The following is a 20,927-nucleotide window of genomic DNA, read 5'->3' on the forward strand; positions in this document are numbered from 1 at the left end:
ACACACTGAAACAAAAAATACAAGTTGTGAAAAAATGCTTGGGCCTCTTCTTTATCATAGGGAAATAATCAATGATGTTAAACTATCTTGCACACTAAACATGATAAATCACAAATTCAGCATTTTATATTACTGACTTTATTAACTTTTTAAAATATAACTATAGTTGAATATTACAAAAACAAACAAAACAAAACAATAGTAGTGCTTGTTGTTAAGATGATTGTAGTCCTTTACTCATTTGTAATCCTATCTGCTGTAAAATGTCTCTTCCCCACAGATTGATGGGGATTTTTTCAACCACAAAAAGAGTAAAAACTCCTGTTTCACCTTCAAATGTCCATCTCAAAGGCCTAGCACTAACTTCTGCAGCTATTGATCCTCCTACCCCAGACAAGTAGGTGTCTGCCTTAATCTTTGGCCAGTGACTGGGCCAATTGGCATCTCTAATAACTGCACAATCTGTACCCGTGTCTACCAATCCTTCAAAAGGTATTCCATTTATATAAATAGTAAGCATAGGTTGGTCAGCTGTCACAGTTGCTGTACAATCTATTCCTGGATTTTGTTCATTGGAGTCAGAATCTAGGAGACTATCACCAGGTTGCTTATTAGAGGTACATAACAATAAGCCTGATGCTACTACTTCTCCTGGTTGATAAATCACATGTTGTCTACCTGTGTTAGTGACTGGGATATTAGCTACACGTTCTCCAGTTTCCCACATCAGTGTATGGATGGACACTGTTTTGTAGGCACTCTCAGAAGGGGAAATGGTCAAGCCTACTGTGCCTGGAGGCAAAGGATCCATAAGCTCAACAGGAACAGATTTCACTTCTCCAGGGAGTCTCAGTAGTCTCTACTGCACACAACTCTATTTTTTCCTAATTTCAATCCCTTTCTTCCATCTGATTGTCTTTTGGCAGATTGATCATGTCTTAAAATTCTCCGGATGTAACCTCGGCTGCCATCATGCCTCACTTGGGGGCTGAAGCTGGGCCCCACCTCTCATTTCCCTGGGTCAATCTACATTTGGAGTCCCAGTGGAGACCCTGGTGACATTTCGGACATGGAGTTTTAGGTCTTCTCTCACTCTGTCTTCTCACTGTATGTACATACCGACACTGAGCTCTTAGATGTCCAATTTTTCCACATTGGAAACATCGATGAATTTCCCTAGAAGTCCCTTGACAGGAGGGACCCTGTCTTTCCATGTTCATCATAGTCCGGGTATAAAAAGCATTTGTAGCCACTGTAGCACAGCGTCTTATGATCTCCTCTAAAGGAGCATCTTTGTCTAATCCCCATATAATTCTTTTGCAAATCTCATTGGCATTCTCCTTAGCCAGATGTCTGGTCATTTTTTCTGTAGCTGCATTTTCTCCAATAGTTCTTTTGACAGCAGTTTGTAATTGTCCCACAAAATCCGCAAAAGGTTCATTGGCACCTTGTTCTATTTTAGCGAAAGCCTCTCCACGATCTTTCTGTCCAGGGAGGACACCCCAAGCTTTTATTGCAGCCTTTTGCAATTTGCTCATATATTGTCATGGTATAATTAATCTGTTCTGAATTCTCTCCATACCGACCTTCACCAGCTAAGTGCTCAAAAGTGAATTGTGTGTTAATTCCTATTTCCAAATTGCATCTGACTTGGATTTTACATAATTCATGAAACTCCACAAGCCATAACAAATTTTGTCCAGGTTCTAGGCATGTCCTTGCTATGGATTTCCAATCATTCGGGGTTAGGACTTCATAAGACAAACCATCTAGTAACATTTTAACATAAGCTGATGTAGCCCCATAAAGGGTACAACCTTTTTTTCAAATCTTTAATTTTATTCAAATCTAAAGGTGCATATCTTCTCCTTTTATGACCTACAGAGTCAATATATTCAATCACAGGATATGCATGTATAAAATCACTTATATCCTTTCCTTCTCTCTTAGCTTTAATCGATGCTTTTTCTAATCTTGTCATAGGCTTAGGCTGCTTCACAGGCAATTCTGTTTGTGTTTCTGCCTCTTCCCCTCCTCCTTCTTGCTCCACCCCTGAAGGGTTAATTGAGGGAGGAGATGGGAAATGCTCCTGTTGCTCAGAATTGTACTTAACTTCATTGTTATCTGATTCATCTTTTTCACCTAGTTTAGTTGATACTTCCCTATTTTGACCCTTCTTCTCTTTCTTTAGAATAACATTTTTTAAAGCCATTTGGATTAAATTGTAGTTATGAAGTGTATCTTTGGAAATTGAGTTTGGTCCAAAACCAAAGGGCAAAATGTCACAAGGGCAATTGTAGTGTTCATCTAATTGCTTTCCTACTAATTCCCATTCATCTGGATCCAATTCTTCTTCCAGAGAAAATCAAGGACATATGACCTTCACTGTTTTTAAAAATTCAGTAATATCCTCCAAAATTATAATCAATCCTTGGCTTTTCATAACCTTGATGATGCTCTGTAAACATTTTCCTTGAACAGAAGGTGTTTACCCCATTTCACTATAAGAGATTGCTAGTTTAGCCATTAACAAGTTAAGTTCCTTACTTGTCTATTAGAACTCTCACTTAATCTTTAACAAAGTTTCCTTGTTACTCACAGTTCTGGGTCAGAGAGACTGAGATCTGGATTAGGAGGATTTCCCACTGGAATCAGAATCGTGTCTGTCCCTGTTCAGGCACCAAATTGTGATGGTCCGATCTAGGTCCTCTGAAGGGATCAGAATAAGTCCTTAAATGTGAAGGTCTAGGCTAGCTCCTCTGAAGGGCTCAGAATAAGTCCTTGTGAGGATAAGCAAAAGTCGTTGCCCCACGTTGGGTACCAATTTGTAATATGCTGTTCTCTCCACAAGCTTCCAATTGCTCTCTGGGAGGATATCTGCTGTGTCAACTCAAATCTCCTCAGACAGATTCTTCTTCCTGTAGAGAACCGTTGTCTCCAGACAGTTGCCATTAACTCTGGTCCAGAGTAGTGACTTCCCTCATTTGTCCTCCCAGAGAATGGGCGTGGGATAATGCAAGGGCTTCTGGGAAAAATTACTTCAACCAATGAACTTGATCCTCCTAAGCATGCAAGCTCTTCCCCAGAAATTCACAAGAAAAACTCCCAGTCATGGCTAGAACTAGAGAATTGTCAAGTACTGACTTAGCACTTAGTAAGAACCTAATGTCTCATTATCTCATTAGCACTTAGTAAGAACCTAATATGGGATGATGCTCATCATTCTCAGAAACATCTCCATTGTGATGGCATCTTCTTTTTTGAGATGGGTGAAAGTCCACCAGTTGTACCTGATCCATATCTTAAGTCTCCTCTACTTCCTTTCTTTCAGAAAGCAACTTTTTAAACAAAGATAGCTTATTTGATGAAAGCCATTTCCTTGGAAGTGACTTTAAATTCAATTATTAGAATTCCTTTCTCATAAGTTCAAAGATAAATTGGCATACCTTTATTCAGCACACATTTGATATCTCCATGTTTAACAATCTGACCAAGATGGGAAGAAATGACTATAGTTCTGTTATCAAGGTATCCATACATATGAAAATGTCCTCCCCTTGTCATATAAATATAGCATTATCCTTTTGATCCAAAACAATGATAATATCTACTGGCTCAAGTCCTGGTTCCTGATCACCTTCATCATGGAATGTAATCGTCTGACCATCTTTCATGCCCTTGTCAATATGAATTTCTATATTCTTCTTCTCTAGAATGATTTTCCAACTATTACAGCTTTTACATCTATCTTTAGGGCTTCTTTGTTCGCCATGCCCTTGGTATTCCCTGCAAACTGAATGAAATTGCTGAACCATTCCAGGTCCTACCTGATGAATTCTAATTTGCACCCCAGTACCCCTGCAATTGGGACAGCATCCTACAACTCCTTTCTTACCACCCCTTCCTTCACATTTATTACAAATTACATTCTTCAAGATGGCAGCGTGCAGGCAGACAGCTGCTTGAGCTCTGCGTTTTCTCTCAAGACTTACTTCATGACAAGCCTCGAAGTTAATGCTTTACCAGAAAAGAAACCCACAAATAATCACCCACAGAAGACATCCTTGAAATTCACCAGAGAAAGTCTGTTTGCTTGGGGGAGGGTCGAACAGATTGGGCACAGACTGAGGGCAGACAGCCAGAGCAAGACAGGCAGCTCACACTGCAGACCAGAGGGGGGAGGGGTGATATCTCTGCCGTTTATGCAAAAAGACTTTTACTCCAGAGTGGATACTCTGTCTTGGCAGCAACCAGGAGCAGCAGAGAAGGTGTAATTACCAGAGGTGAAGAATAAAACCCCAGAAATAGTGTCTCTCGGGACCCAGCCACCCCCACCACCATCCAGAGTGACTCATCTCGTTCTTAGAACCTCAGAGCACAGACAAAGCCATGACCTTGCTGCTGTCTCACTCAGTCTTTAGAGGAGCCTCCTTAACACCATCCAGCCCCTCACCCCCAGAAACAGACCAATTCTTTCTCTTTTCAATTTGTTTTCTTTGATTCTGCTCAGACAAAATTAACAAAAAATTCAAAAGGGATCTAACCAGTGACAGCTTCTGTATGGTGAGAGAGCAGACTTAAAATACTGATGACACTAAAAGCAGATTGTCTCCAGAGGAATCCCCTAAGGGGGATATAAGCTGCACCTCAATACAAAAGAATCTCATAGAGGAAATCAAAAAGGCTCTCACAAGAGACCTAGAAGAGAAATGGGAAAAGGAAAGGGAAGCTTGGAAAGAGAGTCTGAAGAAGTTATCCAGAGTGGAACAACTCCAAGGAAAACAGGATTAGTGAGCTGGAAAAAGATAACAGCTCTCTCTAAAACTAAAATGGATGTAATGGAAAAAAAATCCATAGAAGAAAAAACCTCACTGAAAAACTCATTTGGACAATTACAAAAAGATATAAAAAAAGTGAGTGAAGAAAATACATCATTGAAAATTAGACTTGAAGAAGTAGAAATGAATGACTCAAGAAGAAACCGAGAAGTAGTCAAGCAAAATAAGAAAAATGAAATAATTGAAAATAATGTCTAGTACCTTATTGGAAAGACCACAGACCTGGAAAACAGATCCAGGAGAGACAATTTGAAAATAATCGGACTCCCTGAAATATTTGAGGAAAAAAAGAGCCTGGACACTATTTTCAAGGAAATTATCAAAGAGAACTGCCCAGACATTTTGGAAAAAGAGGGTAAAATAGACATTGAAAAAATTCATCCTTCACCTACCAAAAGGGACTCTGAAATTAAAACACCAAGAAATATATTGGCCAAATTCAAGAACCATCAGATGAAGGAAAAAATATTGGAAGCTGCTAGAAAAAAGCAATTCAGATATGGAGGAGCCACAATAAGGATAACCCAGGATCTAGCAGAGTCCACATTAAAAGAACAAAGGGCCTTGAGCATGATATTCAGAAAGTGCTATGAAGCTAAGAATCACTTACCCAGCAAAAATGAGCATCGTTTTCCAGGGAAGAAGATGGACATTTAACGAAATAAATGAATTACATCTATTCTTGATGAAAAAACCAAACCTACACCAAATGTTACAGAACTCAAGAGATTTCTAAAAATGTAAAAATAAATCTTGAGAACTATATTTCTGCCATAAAGATATGTAAAGAACACATGTATAATTTGTCCTAGAAACTAGAGGTGGAAAGGGAATAATTTCATAAAAAAGGGTAGAGTGGTGGTACTATAACTCATGAAGAGGCAAAGGGAACCTATTCTATCTGAGAGAAAGAAAGGAGGGAGATGAACATATTGTGTATCAATAGACATATTTGATTTATGGTGAAACTTCTTTCACTGCTTTGAAAAGTGAGAGGGAAGAAGTAAGCTAAGGGGAAGGCAATACAGAAATTGTGAGAAAAAGGGTTAATATAGGAAAAGGAATTTTAAAGTGGGGGAGGGATACTAAAAAGGGAGGGCTGTGAAAAGCAAGTGGTGTTCACAAATTTAATACTGGGTAGAGGGGTAAGAGGGAAGGAAAGGAGAAAAGCATAAGCATGGGGTTAACAAGATGGCAAGCAATATGGAATTAGTCATTCTAACCATAAATGTGAATGGGATAAACTCTCTCATAAAGAGGAAGCAGTTAGCAGACTGGATTAAAATACAGAATCCTACTATATGTTGTTTATAGGAGAAACAACTGAAACAGGGTGACACATTCAAACTAAAAGTAAAAGGGTGGAGCAGAATCTACTATGCCTCAGGTGAAGCCAAAAAAGCAGGAGTAGCCAGCCTCATCTTAGATCAAAGAAAAATAAAAATTAATCTAATTAAAAGAGATAAGGAAGAACATTATATTCTACTAAAGGGTAGCATAGATAACGAAGCAGTATCAGTATTAAACATATATGCACTAAGTGGTAGAGTCTCTAAATTCTTAAAAGAGAAATTAAGAGAGCTGCAAAAAGAAATAGACAGCAAAACTATAATAGTGGGAAATCTCAACATTGCACTCTCAGAATTAGATAAAACAAACCACAAAATAAATAAGAAAGAAGTCAAACATGTAAATAGAATACTAGAAAAGTGTGATATGATAGATCTTCGGCAAAAGCTAAATGGAGATAGAAAAGAGTATACTTTCTTCTCAGCAGTTCATGGAACCTATACAAAAATTGATCATATGCTAGAACATAAAAACCTCAAAATCAAATACAGTAAGGCAGAAATAGTAAATGCATCCTTTTCAGACCACAATGCAATTAAAATACATTTAATAAAAAGCCAGAGGAAAATAGACCAAAAAAATAATTGGAAACTAAGTAATCACATACTAAAGAATGATTGGGTAAAACAGCAAATCATAGACATCATTAATAACTTCCCCCAAGAAAATGACAATAATGAGACATCATACCAAAATGTGTGGGAAACAGCCAAAGCCGTACTAAGGGGAAGTTTTATATCTCTAGAGGTCTACTAGCATAAAATAGAGAAAGAGAGGGTCAACGAATTGGGCTTACAACTAAAATGGCTAGAAAAGAAACAAATTAAAAACCCCCAGACAAACACGAAATTTGAAATTCTAAAACTAAAAGGTGAGATTAATAAAATTGAAATTAAAAAAAGCTATTGAATTAATTAAAACTAAGAGTTGGTTCTATTTAAAAAGCAACAAAATAGACAAACCCTTAGTAAACCTGATTAAAAAAAGGAAAGAGAAAAAGCAAATTGTTAGTCTTGAAAATGAAAAAGGAGAACCCACCACTAATAAAGAGGAAATTAGAATAATAATAAGGAGCTACTTTGCTCAACTTTATGACAATAAATTCGATAACTTTAATGAAATGGAAGAATATCTTCAAAATATAGTTTGCCCAGATTAGCAGAGGAAGAAGTAAGTAGTCTAAATAGTCCCATCTCAGAAAAAGAATTAGAACAAGCTATTAACCAACTCCCTGAGAAAATATCCCCAGGACCAGATGGATTTACATGTGAATTCTACCAAACATTTAAAGAACAACTAACTCCAATGCTACATAAACTATTTGAAAAAATAGGGATTGAAGGAGTCCTACCAAATTCCTTTTGTGACACAGACAAGGTACTGATACCTATACCAAGTAGATTGAAAACTGAGAAAGAAAACTATAGACCAATCTCCTTAATGAATATTGATGCTAAAATCTTAAATAAGATATGAGCAGAAAGACTTCAGAAAATCATCCCCTGGATAATACACTATGATCAAGTCAGATTTATACCAGGAATGCAGGGCTGGTTTAATATTAGGAAAACTATTAGTATAATTGACCATATTAATAATCAAATTAATAAAAAACCATATGATCATCTCAATAGATGCAGAAAAAATAATTTGATAATTTCCAACATCCATTCCTACTAAAAACACTTGAGCATATATTAAAAACAATCATTAAACATTATATGTAGTGGCGATAAACTGGAATCTTTCCCTGTAAGATCAGGAGTGAAACAAGGTTGCCCAACTATCACCATTACTATTCAATATAGTACTAGAAAAGCTAGCCTTAGCAATAAGAACCGAGAAAGAGATTCAAGGAATTAGAGTAGGAAATGAGGAAATCAAACTATCACTCTTTGCAAATGACATGATGGTATACTTAGAGAACCCCAAACACTCTGCTAAAAAGCTATTAGAAATAATTCAGAATTTTAGCAAAGTGGCAAGATACAAAATAAATCCACATAAATCCTCAGCATTCTTATATATCACCAACAAAATGCAACAGCAAGAGATACAAAGAGAAATTCCGTTCCAAACAAATGTTGAGAGTATAAAGTATTTGGGAATCCATCTACCAAAGAATAGTCAGGAATTATATGAGAAAAATTAAAAAACACTTGCCACAAAAATAAAGTCAGATTTAAATAATTGGAAAGACATTCAGTGCTCTTGGGTAGGCCGAGCGAATATAATTAAGATGACAATACTCCCTAAACTAATCTATTTATTTAGTGCTATACCACTCAGACTCCCAAGAAACTATTTTAATGACCTAGAAAAAATAACAGAATTCATATGGAAGAACAAAAGGTCGAGAATTTAAGGGAAGTAAGGAAAAAAAATTAAATGAAGGTGATCTAGCTCTACCTGATCTAGAAATATTTTATAAAGCAACATTCACCAAAACCATTTGGTATTGGCTAAGAAATTGATTAATTGATCAGTGGAATAGGTTAGGTTCACACGGCAAGATAGTGAATAAAAATAGGAATCTAGTGTTTGACAAACCCAAAGATTGCAACTTTTGGGATAAGTATTCATTATTTGACAAAAACTGCTGGGAAAACTGGAAATTAGTATGGCAGAAACTAGTCATGGACCCACATTTAAAACCACATACTAAGACAAAATCAAAATGCTTCCAAGATTTAGGCATAAAGAACGAGATCATAAGTTAAATAGAGGAATATAGGATAGTTTACTTCTCAGACTTGTGGAGGAGGAAGGAATTGGTGTCCAAAGGAGAACTAGAGATCATTATTGATCACAAAATAGAAAATTTTGATTAGATCAAATTAAAATGTTTTTGCACAAACAAAACTAATGCAAACAAGATTAGAAGGGAAGTAATAGTTAAAGATTCTGATAAAGGCTTCATCTCCAAAATATACAGAGAATTGACTTTAATTTATAAGAAATCAAGCCATTCTCCAATTGATAAATGCTTAAAAGATATGAACAGACAATTTTCAGATGATGAAATTAAAACTATTTCCACTTATATGAAAGTGTTCTAAATCACTATTAATCAGAGAAATGCAAATTAAGACAACTCTGAGATATCATTACACACCTGTCAGATTTGCTAAGATGACAGGAATAAATAATGATGAATGTTGGAGGGGATGCGGAAAAACTGGGACACTGATGCATTGTTGGTGGACTTGTGAAAGAATCCAACCATTCTAGAGAGCAATCTGCAATTATGCCCCAAAAGTTATCAAAATATGCATACCCTTTGACTACTGGGCTTATATCCCAAGGAAATACTAAAGAAGGGAACGGGACCTATATGTGCCAAAATGTTTGTGCCAGCCCTTTTGGTAGTGGCTAGAAACTGGAAAATGAATGGATGTCCATCAATTGGAGAATGGTTGGATAAATTATGGTACATGAATGTTATGGAATATTATTGTTCTGTAAGAAATGACCAACAGGAGGAATCCAGAGAGGCTTGGAGAGATGCTGAGTGAAATGAGCAGAACTAGGAGATCATTATATACTTCAATAGTGATACTGTATGCAGATGTATTCTGATGGAAGTGGATATCTTCAACATAGAAAAGAGCTAATCCAATTCCAATTGATCAATGATGGACAGAATCAGCTACATCCAGAAAAGGAACACTGGGATATCAGTGTAAACTGTGAGCATTTTTTTGTTGTTATTGTTGTTGTTTGTTTTTCTTCCCAGATTATTTTTACCTTCTGAATACAATTCTTCCTTTGCAACAACAACAACAACAACAAAATTCGGTTCTGCACATATATATGCTACCTAGGATATACTATAAGATATTTAATATGTATGCCAATGCCTGTCATCTAGGGGAGGGAATGGAGGGAAGGAGAGGAAAAAACTCATAACAAAAGGGACTACAAGGGATAATGTTATAAAAAAAATACCTATGCATATTTGCTGTCAAAAAATGTTATAATTATAAAATTAATAAAAAAAAAAGGTTAAGTCACTTGACTAGGGAAACCAGGGTCACCTAGCTATATATATTAGGAGCAGGATATAAAGTGAAGTCATCTATTTATTTGCTATGTCTCTAACTTGTAATCTAAATGGAATTTGAAATAATAAAAAGGAAAATAGTTCCTTTCCTTGAGCAAAATAAATAAATAAACAAATAAACAAAGAAAGAAAAAAAAATTACATTCTTTTGCAAAGCCAGTTTTCTTGTTTGCACCATTATATAAATCTTTCAGTTTTCACAAACAACTGATTAACAACATTTTTACCTTTCTGTTCCCTTTGTATTCTTCCACCTCGTCCAAAATCACATCAAAGATATCCACTAGAGAACCAAAGCCACTACCAGAACCATCCTCTTTGATAGCTTGTTTTTGTACTTTTGTCATAAAGTCTATTTTCTTTGCATCAGGATTCACGTCATAAGCTTGAGAAATCTGTTTTGAACTTTTCTCCTTCATTTGGATTCTTATCTGGGTGAGGTTTCAAGGCTAGTTTTTTTTTTTTTTTTTTTTTTTTTTTTTTTTTTTTTTTGAATAGCCGTGGAGTAACACTCACAGTATGCAAGGGTCAAAATGTCCATGTCTGGGGTGGGTTAAAAGAGGACCTCTAGGAACTGGTGGGGATGTTGGGGAATCAAGTGGGAGAAAGAGAAGATTAGGGGTTGGAGGCACTTTGTTTGTCCAGCATGGGTGGAGGTAGTTGCAGCACTCTGCTTCTCCCCAATTTTTCTGTAAAGTTCCCAAGTCCTTTCTTAAACTAATCTGTCAAGTGTCCAAACTACACAGAGTGCAACTCTGTGGGCTGATCACACTGTTTAAGTGCCTTATGGACACTTGCCAAAAAGGCCTTTATGGAGAAATCACACAGACAAGAACTCACAAGATCCTCAGAAAAAGCAATACAGAGACACTCTCAAGGTTTCAACTTGAGAACTGATTACATGACTTGGGAGACTTAGAACTGCTCTTCATGGTGTACTCTCCTCAGACAACTGTGATGTATGAGCAAAATAGGACTGAATTAGTGCTAAAGAAGTGGGAGATGCACAAAGTTAGAGAAACCACCTCAAATATTCATAAGGACTATTTGTGTCTTGTAATGTTTTTTTTTTTTTTTCTCTCTAAATTGTAATCATTCTTGGAGTATGTTTCTTGGGGAGCTTCTGGAGGCAGCCTTAGTTTTAGTTCATTTCAATAATCCCAAATGCAGCCAGGAGTCCAAAGCCTTTACTGTCTTTTTCCAAATCTTATCTACTTCATTTGGGGCTTGGCTAGTTGTTTGAAGGCCTTCCAGATCTTGGTTTCAGTGTTCTCCCGAAGACAGCCTACCACCACTTCTCTATCTTCCTTCATTCTGCCCGACTTGTGAATCTCCTTTACTGAATCCTGACTCTGAATCTCCCAAAGTCCTCCTTGGCCCTGAGAGCTTCTTGCTTATATGCTGCACATTGAGCACACACCAATCATTTCATCACTTGGAAACCATTATTTATTGTAGGATTAAATCAATGCTAAATTACATTTAATCATTGTCTCCTCAATTCTGCTCAGTACCTTGTTTCAAGTTCTGGCCCATACCATCTCCTTGTAGGATCAGATCAAGCATACTGAACCATGCTAAATTAGATAATTATCATCTTTATCCATTCCATGACTTAGCACCTTGTAAGAATCCTAACAGTATCTGACCTGTGGGACAAGATTCCAAGGTCACATTGATCTGATCCGCCAGTCAGATGCATTAATTTGACACTAACATAGTAATGTCATTTTGGGCCTCTTTGAAAATGGAGGAAAGCAACCATTACCTCTAGCACCATAGAATATTTGCAAAGTCGGGGCTAGGGGAAAGAAAATCAAAGGAAAGCTTGTGGGCCTTGGAGAAATCTAGCTAAATGTGCTTATGCTAGATTCTATATGGGAAGGCACCCACTCACTTTACAAGAGTTCTCTGTGGAGAATCTCTCCAATAATTACCACCATCATTGTCATCATGAGTAACATTTATATAGTGCTTACTACATGCAAGTCCTGTGCTAAGCATTTTGTGAATGTTATCTCACTTGATCCTTATTACAGTGCTATGAATTGGTATCTATTATTCTCCCCATTTTACAGATGAGGAAACTGAGGCAAACAGAAGGTAAGTGTCTTGTCCAGGATCATCTAAATAGAAAGCATGTGACGCTGGACTTGAGTTAAGGTCTTTGTCACTCCCTGTCTTGCATTCAATCCACTGAGCTCTACAAATGGAAAGGGATGCAAAACTATGCTAACATCCCCATATCTAATGCAATGGCTAGCTGCATGTTCCTTGGGAAAAGCAACAAAGAACCACAGCCTCCACTAATTTTTGCCCTTCACCTGCCTTTCCCCTTTCCCCAATATTCAATTTTGAGAGAAGTCTGACATTTAAATAGCAGAAAAAAAAACAATTAAATTGGAAGCTGTTAGAGCATCCATTGGCTCCTCCTCTCCCTTTTCCTTACTTCCACCCTACTTCAAAGGGAAAATGGCTAGAGTCTACCTCAGTGTTGCTGTTGAGAAGCTAGGTTTTCTCCAATGGAAAGAAATTTAAAATGTCATCCGATAATTCAGATAATAGGACTTTTTTTCCTTTCCCATAGAAAACAATGATTAGCAGAGGAGAACTAGAGTGTACATTAAATGAAAAATTTAAATAGGACTTGAAAATTCAACTGGAAGCCAAGCTGTAGGAAGTTTAAAGTAAGTCTGCACACATAATTCTGTTTGACAATTGTTCAAATTAACAATTTCACATTTTCATGAAGAAGGTTCAATCAAACTGTGTGTGTGTGTGGGGGGGGGTTTCCAAGGCAGATCTTTTCCAGTGGCTTCTCTCTCTCATATGCCAACTCTTTCTTTTGCTGCAACCTGCTGCTACCACTACAACTGACCACTTCAATAAACCCTATAGTCACAGTTTCAGTGGCCTTTTATAGCTTCATGATCTTTTGAAATTTACAAGATCACCTGGGCTCATTCATCTTGTGGTTTTGACTCAGGCATCTGTTATGGGCCAGAGCTTGAAAGAAGGTACTAAGTGTAATTACAAGGTAGAATTGAGGAGACAATAGTTCAGTCTAGTTTAGCATTGATTTAATCCTACAACAAATAATGTTCTCCTAGTGATATCATGATTGGTTTTTACTCAGTGTGGAACATATAAGGAGAAGTTCTCAGGGCCAGAAGAGACAAGCACACTAGAAGAGGTAGGAGGCTGAAACAAATTCATTCCATTGTCCACCTTTATCATGGCTGAAGCACAAAACTTTGGATTTGGAGAGATTCAGAAGCCAGAGAAGGCAGCCCTGCTACTCATGTGGTGATTACTAAACTGAAACCAAGGCTGCTCCCAGAGACCTCAAGGAAACCCTCAACAGAAAACATTACATTTTAGAGAGCATATTACATTTTGTCACCTAAACGTGGGACCAAGAACCTTCATCTTTGACCCAGAAATTAGGGTGAGTATAAGAAGGAAACTTTGTTAAGGGCTAAACTAGTACTTCAGCTGAAATGGGACAGATGCTTAGAAAACAGCCTTCTTTTGCAATAAAGGTAAAATGTGTAGTGAGCATTGTCAGATTTATGAAAAGCCAATGTTTGAGGGGCGGAGCCAAGATGGCGGAGAAGAAACACACTACTCAGTGAACGTCCTCACTCCCTCACAACCAATTAGATAAATTAAGTCTCAAAATTAGCTCAGGACTGATAGATACCACAAGGACTGGAAGCACGACTTACCAGCTGAAGAGAATCTGGAGTTTCAACAGGAAAGGTCAGTTCTCAGGGGAGGAATAAGAAAGACCAGCACAAACGGTGGGGTAGGGGCACACTGCGCCCATTGCGCTGGGAGGGGCTCTGGGATCAGAGAAGCCACTGAGGTAAAGGAATCTGGCACAGGCTGTTAGCTCTTCTCTGCTAATTATTTAGCAGTTCAGAAGAGAAAGCCAAAATATTTTAAAACTCAGATTAGATTTCCCCCCCCCCCCCCCCTGACCCTGGGGGTGACTCGGCAGATTCGGCACCAGGGGGTGTGGCCTCAGCTACCTCCTGAGAATAGTTAAGAGACTGACAAGTGGGTGGATACGGCCCAAGGCAACACACACGGCCTAGCTTAGCTGGAGGGAGTGGAACTCAGCTCCAGGAAGTCCCAGAGAAGCGGAACCTTTGAACTAGGGACCGCGGTTTCTGGCAGACACTTCCAGTTTGAGCGCAGCGGCTTCTCACGTCACCTGCTGTAGACATCCACTCCCCACCCAGACACATAGGCTGAGCTTCTTGCTGTCTTCACTATTCTACGCCCTCAAAGCACAGCAGTGCTAATCACCTCTGAGGCACTTCCAGGGAGGGGGTGGGGAACTCTCTCCCAGAGCTCTCTCTTAGCGCGGGCGCAGGGGCCGCTGCATCCATCCGGTCTGGGAGGAAGCTGGTAAAGAAGTAAATAATTTCCTACCCCAGGGACAGACCCCAAAACATTTTTTAAGTATGAGCAAAAAAGCTAGAAAAACTATAGATTCCTTCTATACAGAGAAAGAGCGGGTACCCAACCCCGAGGAAGTTAACAGCAAAGATTCAGAAGATAACAACCTAAAGGGGAACGATTCCTGCGCCCCATCACATAACTCTCTCCTAGAAGAAGCTCTTAAGAAATTGAGGGAGATCGAAGAAAAATGGGGCAAGGAAAGGGAAGTTATGATAGAGAACAACAATGTCCTGAAATTGGAGTTGGAAAAAATAAAGAATTCACAGGAGATGCAGGGAAACAAAATTAGTGAATTAGAAAAGGTTAAAAAAACACAGGAAAGTAGGATTTCTGAATTGGAAAAGATAAAAAAGTCTCAAGAAAATAGAATTTCTGAATTGGAAAAAGAAAATAATTCTCAAAAAAAAAAAATTAGGGAAATGGAAAAAAATTCAATAGAGCAAAATAATTCATTTAAAAACGAAATTGGGCATTTACAAAAAGAACTAAAAACTGTGAAAGAAGAAAATAACTCCTTAAAAGTCAGGATGGAACAAATAGAAATGAATGATTCACAGAGAACCCAAGAATCAGTCAAACAAAACAAAAAAAATGAGAAGCTGGAGAACAACGTCAAATACTTACTGGGAAAATCTATAGACCTGGAAAATAGATCTAGGAGAGATAATCTGCGGATTATTGGTCTTCCAGAAAACTATGACCAAAAAAAGAGCCTAGATTCTATTTTACAGGAAATTATCAAAGAGAACTGTCCAGAGATAATAGAAACAGAAGGGAAAGTAGATGTGGAAAGAATTCATCGAACTCCTTCTGAAATAGACCCTAAAAAAAGAACACCACGGAATATTGTGGCTAAGCTGCAGAATTACCACACAAAGGAGAAAATCCTGCAAGCAGCTAGAAAAAAACAATTTAAATACCAAGGTGCCACAATAAGGGTCACCCAAGATCTGGCTGCCTCCACATTAAAAGATAGAAGGGCCTGGAACCTGATATTCCGTAAGGCAAAAGATCAAGGACTGCAACCAAGAATGAACTACCCAGCTAAGTTTAGCATCTTTTTCCACGGAAGAAGATGGTCATTCAATGAAACAGAGGAATTCTATATGTTTCTAAGAAAAAAACCAGACTTAAACAAAAAATTTGATCTACATCCACAAGACTGAAGAGAAACAGAAAAAGGTACACAGAACCCTTGAGAACTGTAACTCTGTTGTGGGTATATAAAAAATACTCAAGGATAACTTGATTTTACTGATATAAAAGAAAAAAAGGGGGGTGTAGTAAAGGGAAGGAGGTCGGTTCAGAAAAAGGGGAAGGAGTGATAAAAAGAGGGAAACTACATCCCAGGAAGAGACATAGAAAATACACCATATCTGAGGGAACTTAGTGAGGGGGAGAATCATTGTGTGAATCTTACTCTCATCAGAAGAGGCTCAAAGAGTAAATAATTAACATATTTGTTTTTCAGAGAATTTTCTTTCACCTCATTAAAAGGGGGGAGAGGAAAAGGGAAAAGGAAAAGGGGAATAAGTGAAGGGACTTGGAGGGAGGGGGGAGGGATCCTAAAAAAAAAAAAAAAAAAAAAGAGGGAGGGTTGCGCGTCACAAGGGGGGTCTGTAAATTAAATATCGGGGAGGGGGATCAGGGGGGTCAAGGGAAAAAAGCATAATCTGGGGATAATACGATGGCAGGAAATACAGAATTAGTAATTTTAACTGTAAATGTAAATGGGATGAACGATCCCATCAAACGGAGACGGATAGTAGATTGGATCAAAAAGCAGAACCCTACAATATGTTGCCTACAGGAAACACACTTAAAGCAGGGAGATACATACAGAGTAAAGGTAAAAGGTTGGAACAGAGCCTATTATGCTTCAGGTAAAGCCAAAAAAGCAGGGGTAGCTATCCTTATCTCAGATCAAGCAAAAGCAGAAGTAGATCTCGTTAAAAAAGATAAGGAAGGAAACTATATCCTGCTGAAAGGTAGCATAAATAATGAAGCCATATCAATACTAAACATATATGCACCAAGTGGTATAGCATCTAACTTTCTAAAGGAAAAGTTAAGAGAACTGCAAGAAGAAATAGACAGTAAAACTATAATAGTGGGAGATCTCAACCTTGCACTCTCAGATTTAGACAAATCAAACCACAAAACAAACAAGAAAGAAATTAAAAAAGTAAACAGAACATTAGAAAAACTAGGTATGATAGACCTTTGGAGAAAACTGAATGGCAATAGGAAGGAATATACTTTCTTCTCAGCAGTTCATGGATCCTATACAAAAATTGACCATATACTAGGACATAAAGATCTCAAAATTAAATGTAGGAAGGCAGAAATAATAAATGCCTTCTTCTCAGATCACAATGCAATAAAAGCTACATTCAGTAAAAAGTTAGGGGTAAATAGACCAAAAAGTAATTGGAAACTGAATAATCTCATCTTAAAGAATGACTGGGTGAAAGAGCAAATTATAGAAACAATTAACAATTTCACCCAAGATAATGATAATGATGAGACATCATATCAAAATCTTTGGGATGCAGCTAAAGCGGTAATAAGGGGAAATTTTATATCTTTAGAGGCTTATTTGAAGAAAATTGAGAAAGAGAAGATTAACGAATTGGGCTTACAACTTAAAAGGCTAGAAAAAGACCAAATTATAAACCCCCAACCAAAAATTAAACTCGAAATACAAAAATTAAAAGGAGAAATCAATAAAATTGAAAGTAAAAAAACTATTGAATTAATAAATAAAACCAAGAGTTGGTTTTATGAAAAAGCCAATAAAATAGATAAACCTTTGGTAAATTTGATCAAAAAAAAGAAAGAGGAAAATCAAATTGATAGTCTTACAAATGAAAAGGGGGATCTTTCCACCAATGAAGAGGAAATTAGAGAAATAATAAGGAGTTACTTTGCCCAACTTTATGCCAATAAATTTGATAACTTAAGTGAAATGGATGACTTCCTCCAAAAATATAGACTCCCTAGATTAACAGAGGAGGAGATAAATTGCTTAAATAGTCCCATTTCAGAAAAAGAAATAGAACAAGCTATTAATCAACTCCCCAGGAAAAAATCCCCAGGGCCAGATGGATTCACATGTGAATTCTACCAAACATTTAAAGAACAATTAGCCCCAATGTTATATAAATTATTTGAAAAAATAGGGGATGAAGGAGTCCTACCAAATTCCTTTTATGACACAGACATGGTACTGATACCTAAACCTGGTAGATCGAAAACTGAGAAAGAAAATTATAGACCAATCTCCTTAATGAATATTGATGCTAAAATCTTAAATAAGATATTAGCAAAAAGACTTCAGAAAATCATCTCCAAGATAATACACTATGATCAAGTAGGATTTATTCCAGGAATGCAGGGCTGGTTTAATATTAGGAAAACTATTAAGATAATTGACCATATTAATAATCAAATTAATAAGAACCATATGATCATCTCAATAGATGCAGAAAAAGCATTTGACAAAATCCAACATCCATTCCTACTAAAAACTCTTGAGAGTATAGGAATAAATGGATTATTCCTTAGAATAATCAGGAGTATATATTTAAGACCGTCAGTAAGCATAATATGCAATAGAAATAAACTGCAACCTTTCCCAGTAAGATCAGGAGTGAAACAAGGTTGCCCACTATCACCATTACTATTCAATATAGTACTAGAAACGCTAGCCTCGGCAATAAGAGCCGAGAAAGAGATTCAAGGAATTAGAGTAGGAAATGAGGAAATTAAACTATCACTTTTTGCAGATGACATGATGGTATACTTAGAGAACCCCAAAGACTCTGCTAAAAAGCTACTAGAAATAATTCAAAATTTCAGCAAAGTGGCAGGATACAAAATAAATCCACATAAATCCTCGGCATTTTTATATATCACTAACAAAATGCAACAGCAAGAGATACAAAGAGAAATTCCATTCCAAACAAATGTTGATAGTATAAAATATTTGGGAATCCATCTACCAAAGAAAAGTCAGGAATTATATGAGAAAAATTACAAAACACTTGCCACAAAAATAAAATCAGATTTAAATAATTGGAAAGACATTCAGTGCTCTTGGATAGGCCGAGCGAATATAATAAAGATGACAATACTCCCCAAACTAATCTATTTATTTAGTGCTATACCAATCAGACTCCCAAGAAACTATTTTAATGACCTAGAAAAAATAACAACAAAATTCATATCAAAGAATAAAAGGTCAAGAATTGCAAGGGAACTAATGAAAAAAAACTCAGAGGAAGGTGGTCTAAGTGTACCTGATCTAAAGCTATATTATATAGCAGCAGTCACCAAAACCATTTGGTATTGGCTAAGAAATAGACCGGTAGATCAGTGGAACAGATTAGATACAAAGGACAAAAAAGGGTACATCTATAGCAATCTAATCTTTGACAAACCCAAAGATTCCAACATTAGGGATAAAAATTCATTATTCGGAAAAAACTGTTGGGAAAACTGGAAATTAGTATGGCAGAAATTAGATATGGATCCACACTTAACACCATATACCAAGATAAGATCAAAATGGGTCCATGATTTAGGCATAAAGAGGGAGATAATAAATAGATTAGAGGAACAGAGGATAATCTACCTCTCAGACTTGTGGAGGAGGAAGGAATTTATGACCAGAGGAGAACTAGAGATCATTATTGATCACAAAATAGAAGATTTTGATTACATCAAACTAAAAAGTTTCTGTACAAATAATACTAATGCAAACAAGATTAGAAGGGAAGTAACAAATTGGGAAAATATTTTTACAAACAAAGGTTCTGACAAAGGTCTCATTTCCAAAATATATAGAGAACTGACCATAATTTATAAGAAACCAAACCATTCTCCAATTGATAAATGGTCAAAGGATATGAACAGACAATTCTCAGAGGAAGAAATTGAAACTATATCCACTCACATGAAAGAGTGTTCCAAATCACTACTGATCAGAGAAATGCAAATTAAGACCACTCTGAGATACCACTACACACCTGTCAGATTGGCTAAGATGACAGGAACAAATAATGACAAATGTTGGAGGGGATGTGGTTAAATTGGGACACTAATACATTGCTGGTGGAGTTGTGAAAGAATCCAGCCATTCTGGAGAGCAATCTGGAATTATGCCCAAAAAGTTATCAAACTGTGCATACCCTTTGACCCAGCAGCGCTACTACTGGGATTATATCCCAAAGAAATACTAAAGAGCGGAAAGAGACATATATGTGCCAAAATGTTTGTGGCAGCTCTTTTTGTTGTAGCTAGAAACTGGAAGATGAATGGATGTCCATCAGTTGGAGAATGGTTGGGTAAATTGTGGTATATGAAAGTTATGGAATATTATTGCTCGGTAAGAAATGACCAGCAGGAGGAATACAGAGAGGGTTGGAGAGACTTAAATCAACTGATGCTGAGTGAAATGAGCAGAACCAGAAGATCACTGTATACTTCAACAACGATACTGTATGAGGATGTATTCTGATGGAAGTGGAAATCTTCAACATAAAGAAGATCCAACTCACTTCCAGTTGATCAATGATGGACAGAGGTAGATACACCCAGAGAAGAAACACTGGGAGGGGAATGAAAATTGTTAGCACTAATATCTGTCTGCCCAGGTTGCATGTACCTTCGGATTCTAATGTTTATTGTGCAACAAGAAAATGATATTCACACACATGTATTGTACTTAGACTATATTGTAACACATGTAAAATGTATGGTATTGCCTGTCGTCGGGGGGAGGGAATAAGGGAGGGGGGGTAATTTGGAAAAATGAATACAAGGGATAATATTATAAAATATATATATATATATATAATAAAAAAAATAAAAAAAAAAAAAAAAGAAAAGCCAATGTTTGAGAATAACTTGGGAGCAGATCAATGAACTTTTAGAAACAGTACAGTACACATATCCTTGGTTCTTTAAGGAAAAAAAAATTGAATCCAAATGAGTCGAAATTAGCAGGAGAGCAATTATCTGAATACTACAGTGATAGTGGAATTGACTCAATATCCAAAGAAACATTTTATACATAGCATTTAATACAATTGGCTTTAAGAAATTATATAAGTATTAGAGTAAGAAAAAAGAGTAAAGAGCAAGGGAGGGAGGATCAAGAAAAACTAGGTGAAAAGCATGAAGAATTAGATAAGAATGGAGTT

At 36.9% G+C, this 20,927-nt stretch overlaps 1 pseudogene; it reads right to left on the reverse strand.

Moving 5' to 3' along the window:
- Positions 1-3,188: 3,188 nt before the first annotated feature.
- LOC141543986 (dnaJ homolog subfamily A member 1-like) overlaps positions 3,189-20,927 on the reverse strand; it is a 231,113-nt pseudogene continuing 213,374 nt past the window's right edge.

This window comes from Sminthopsis crassicaudata, chromosome 5 (assembly GCF_048593235.1).
Source record: "Sminthopsis crassicaudata isolate SCR6 chromosome 5, ASM4859323v1, whole genome shotgun sequence".
Taxonomy (NCBI): Eukaryota; Metazoa; Chordata; class Mammalia; order Dasyuromorphia; family Dasyuridae; genus Sminthopsis; species Sminthopsis crassicaudata.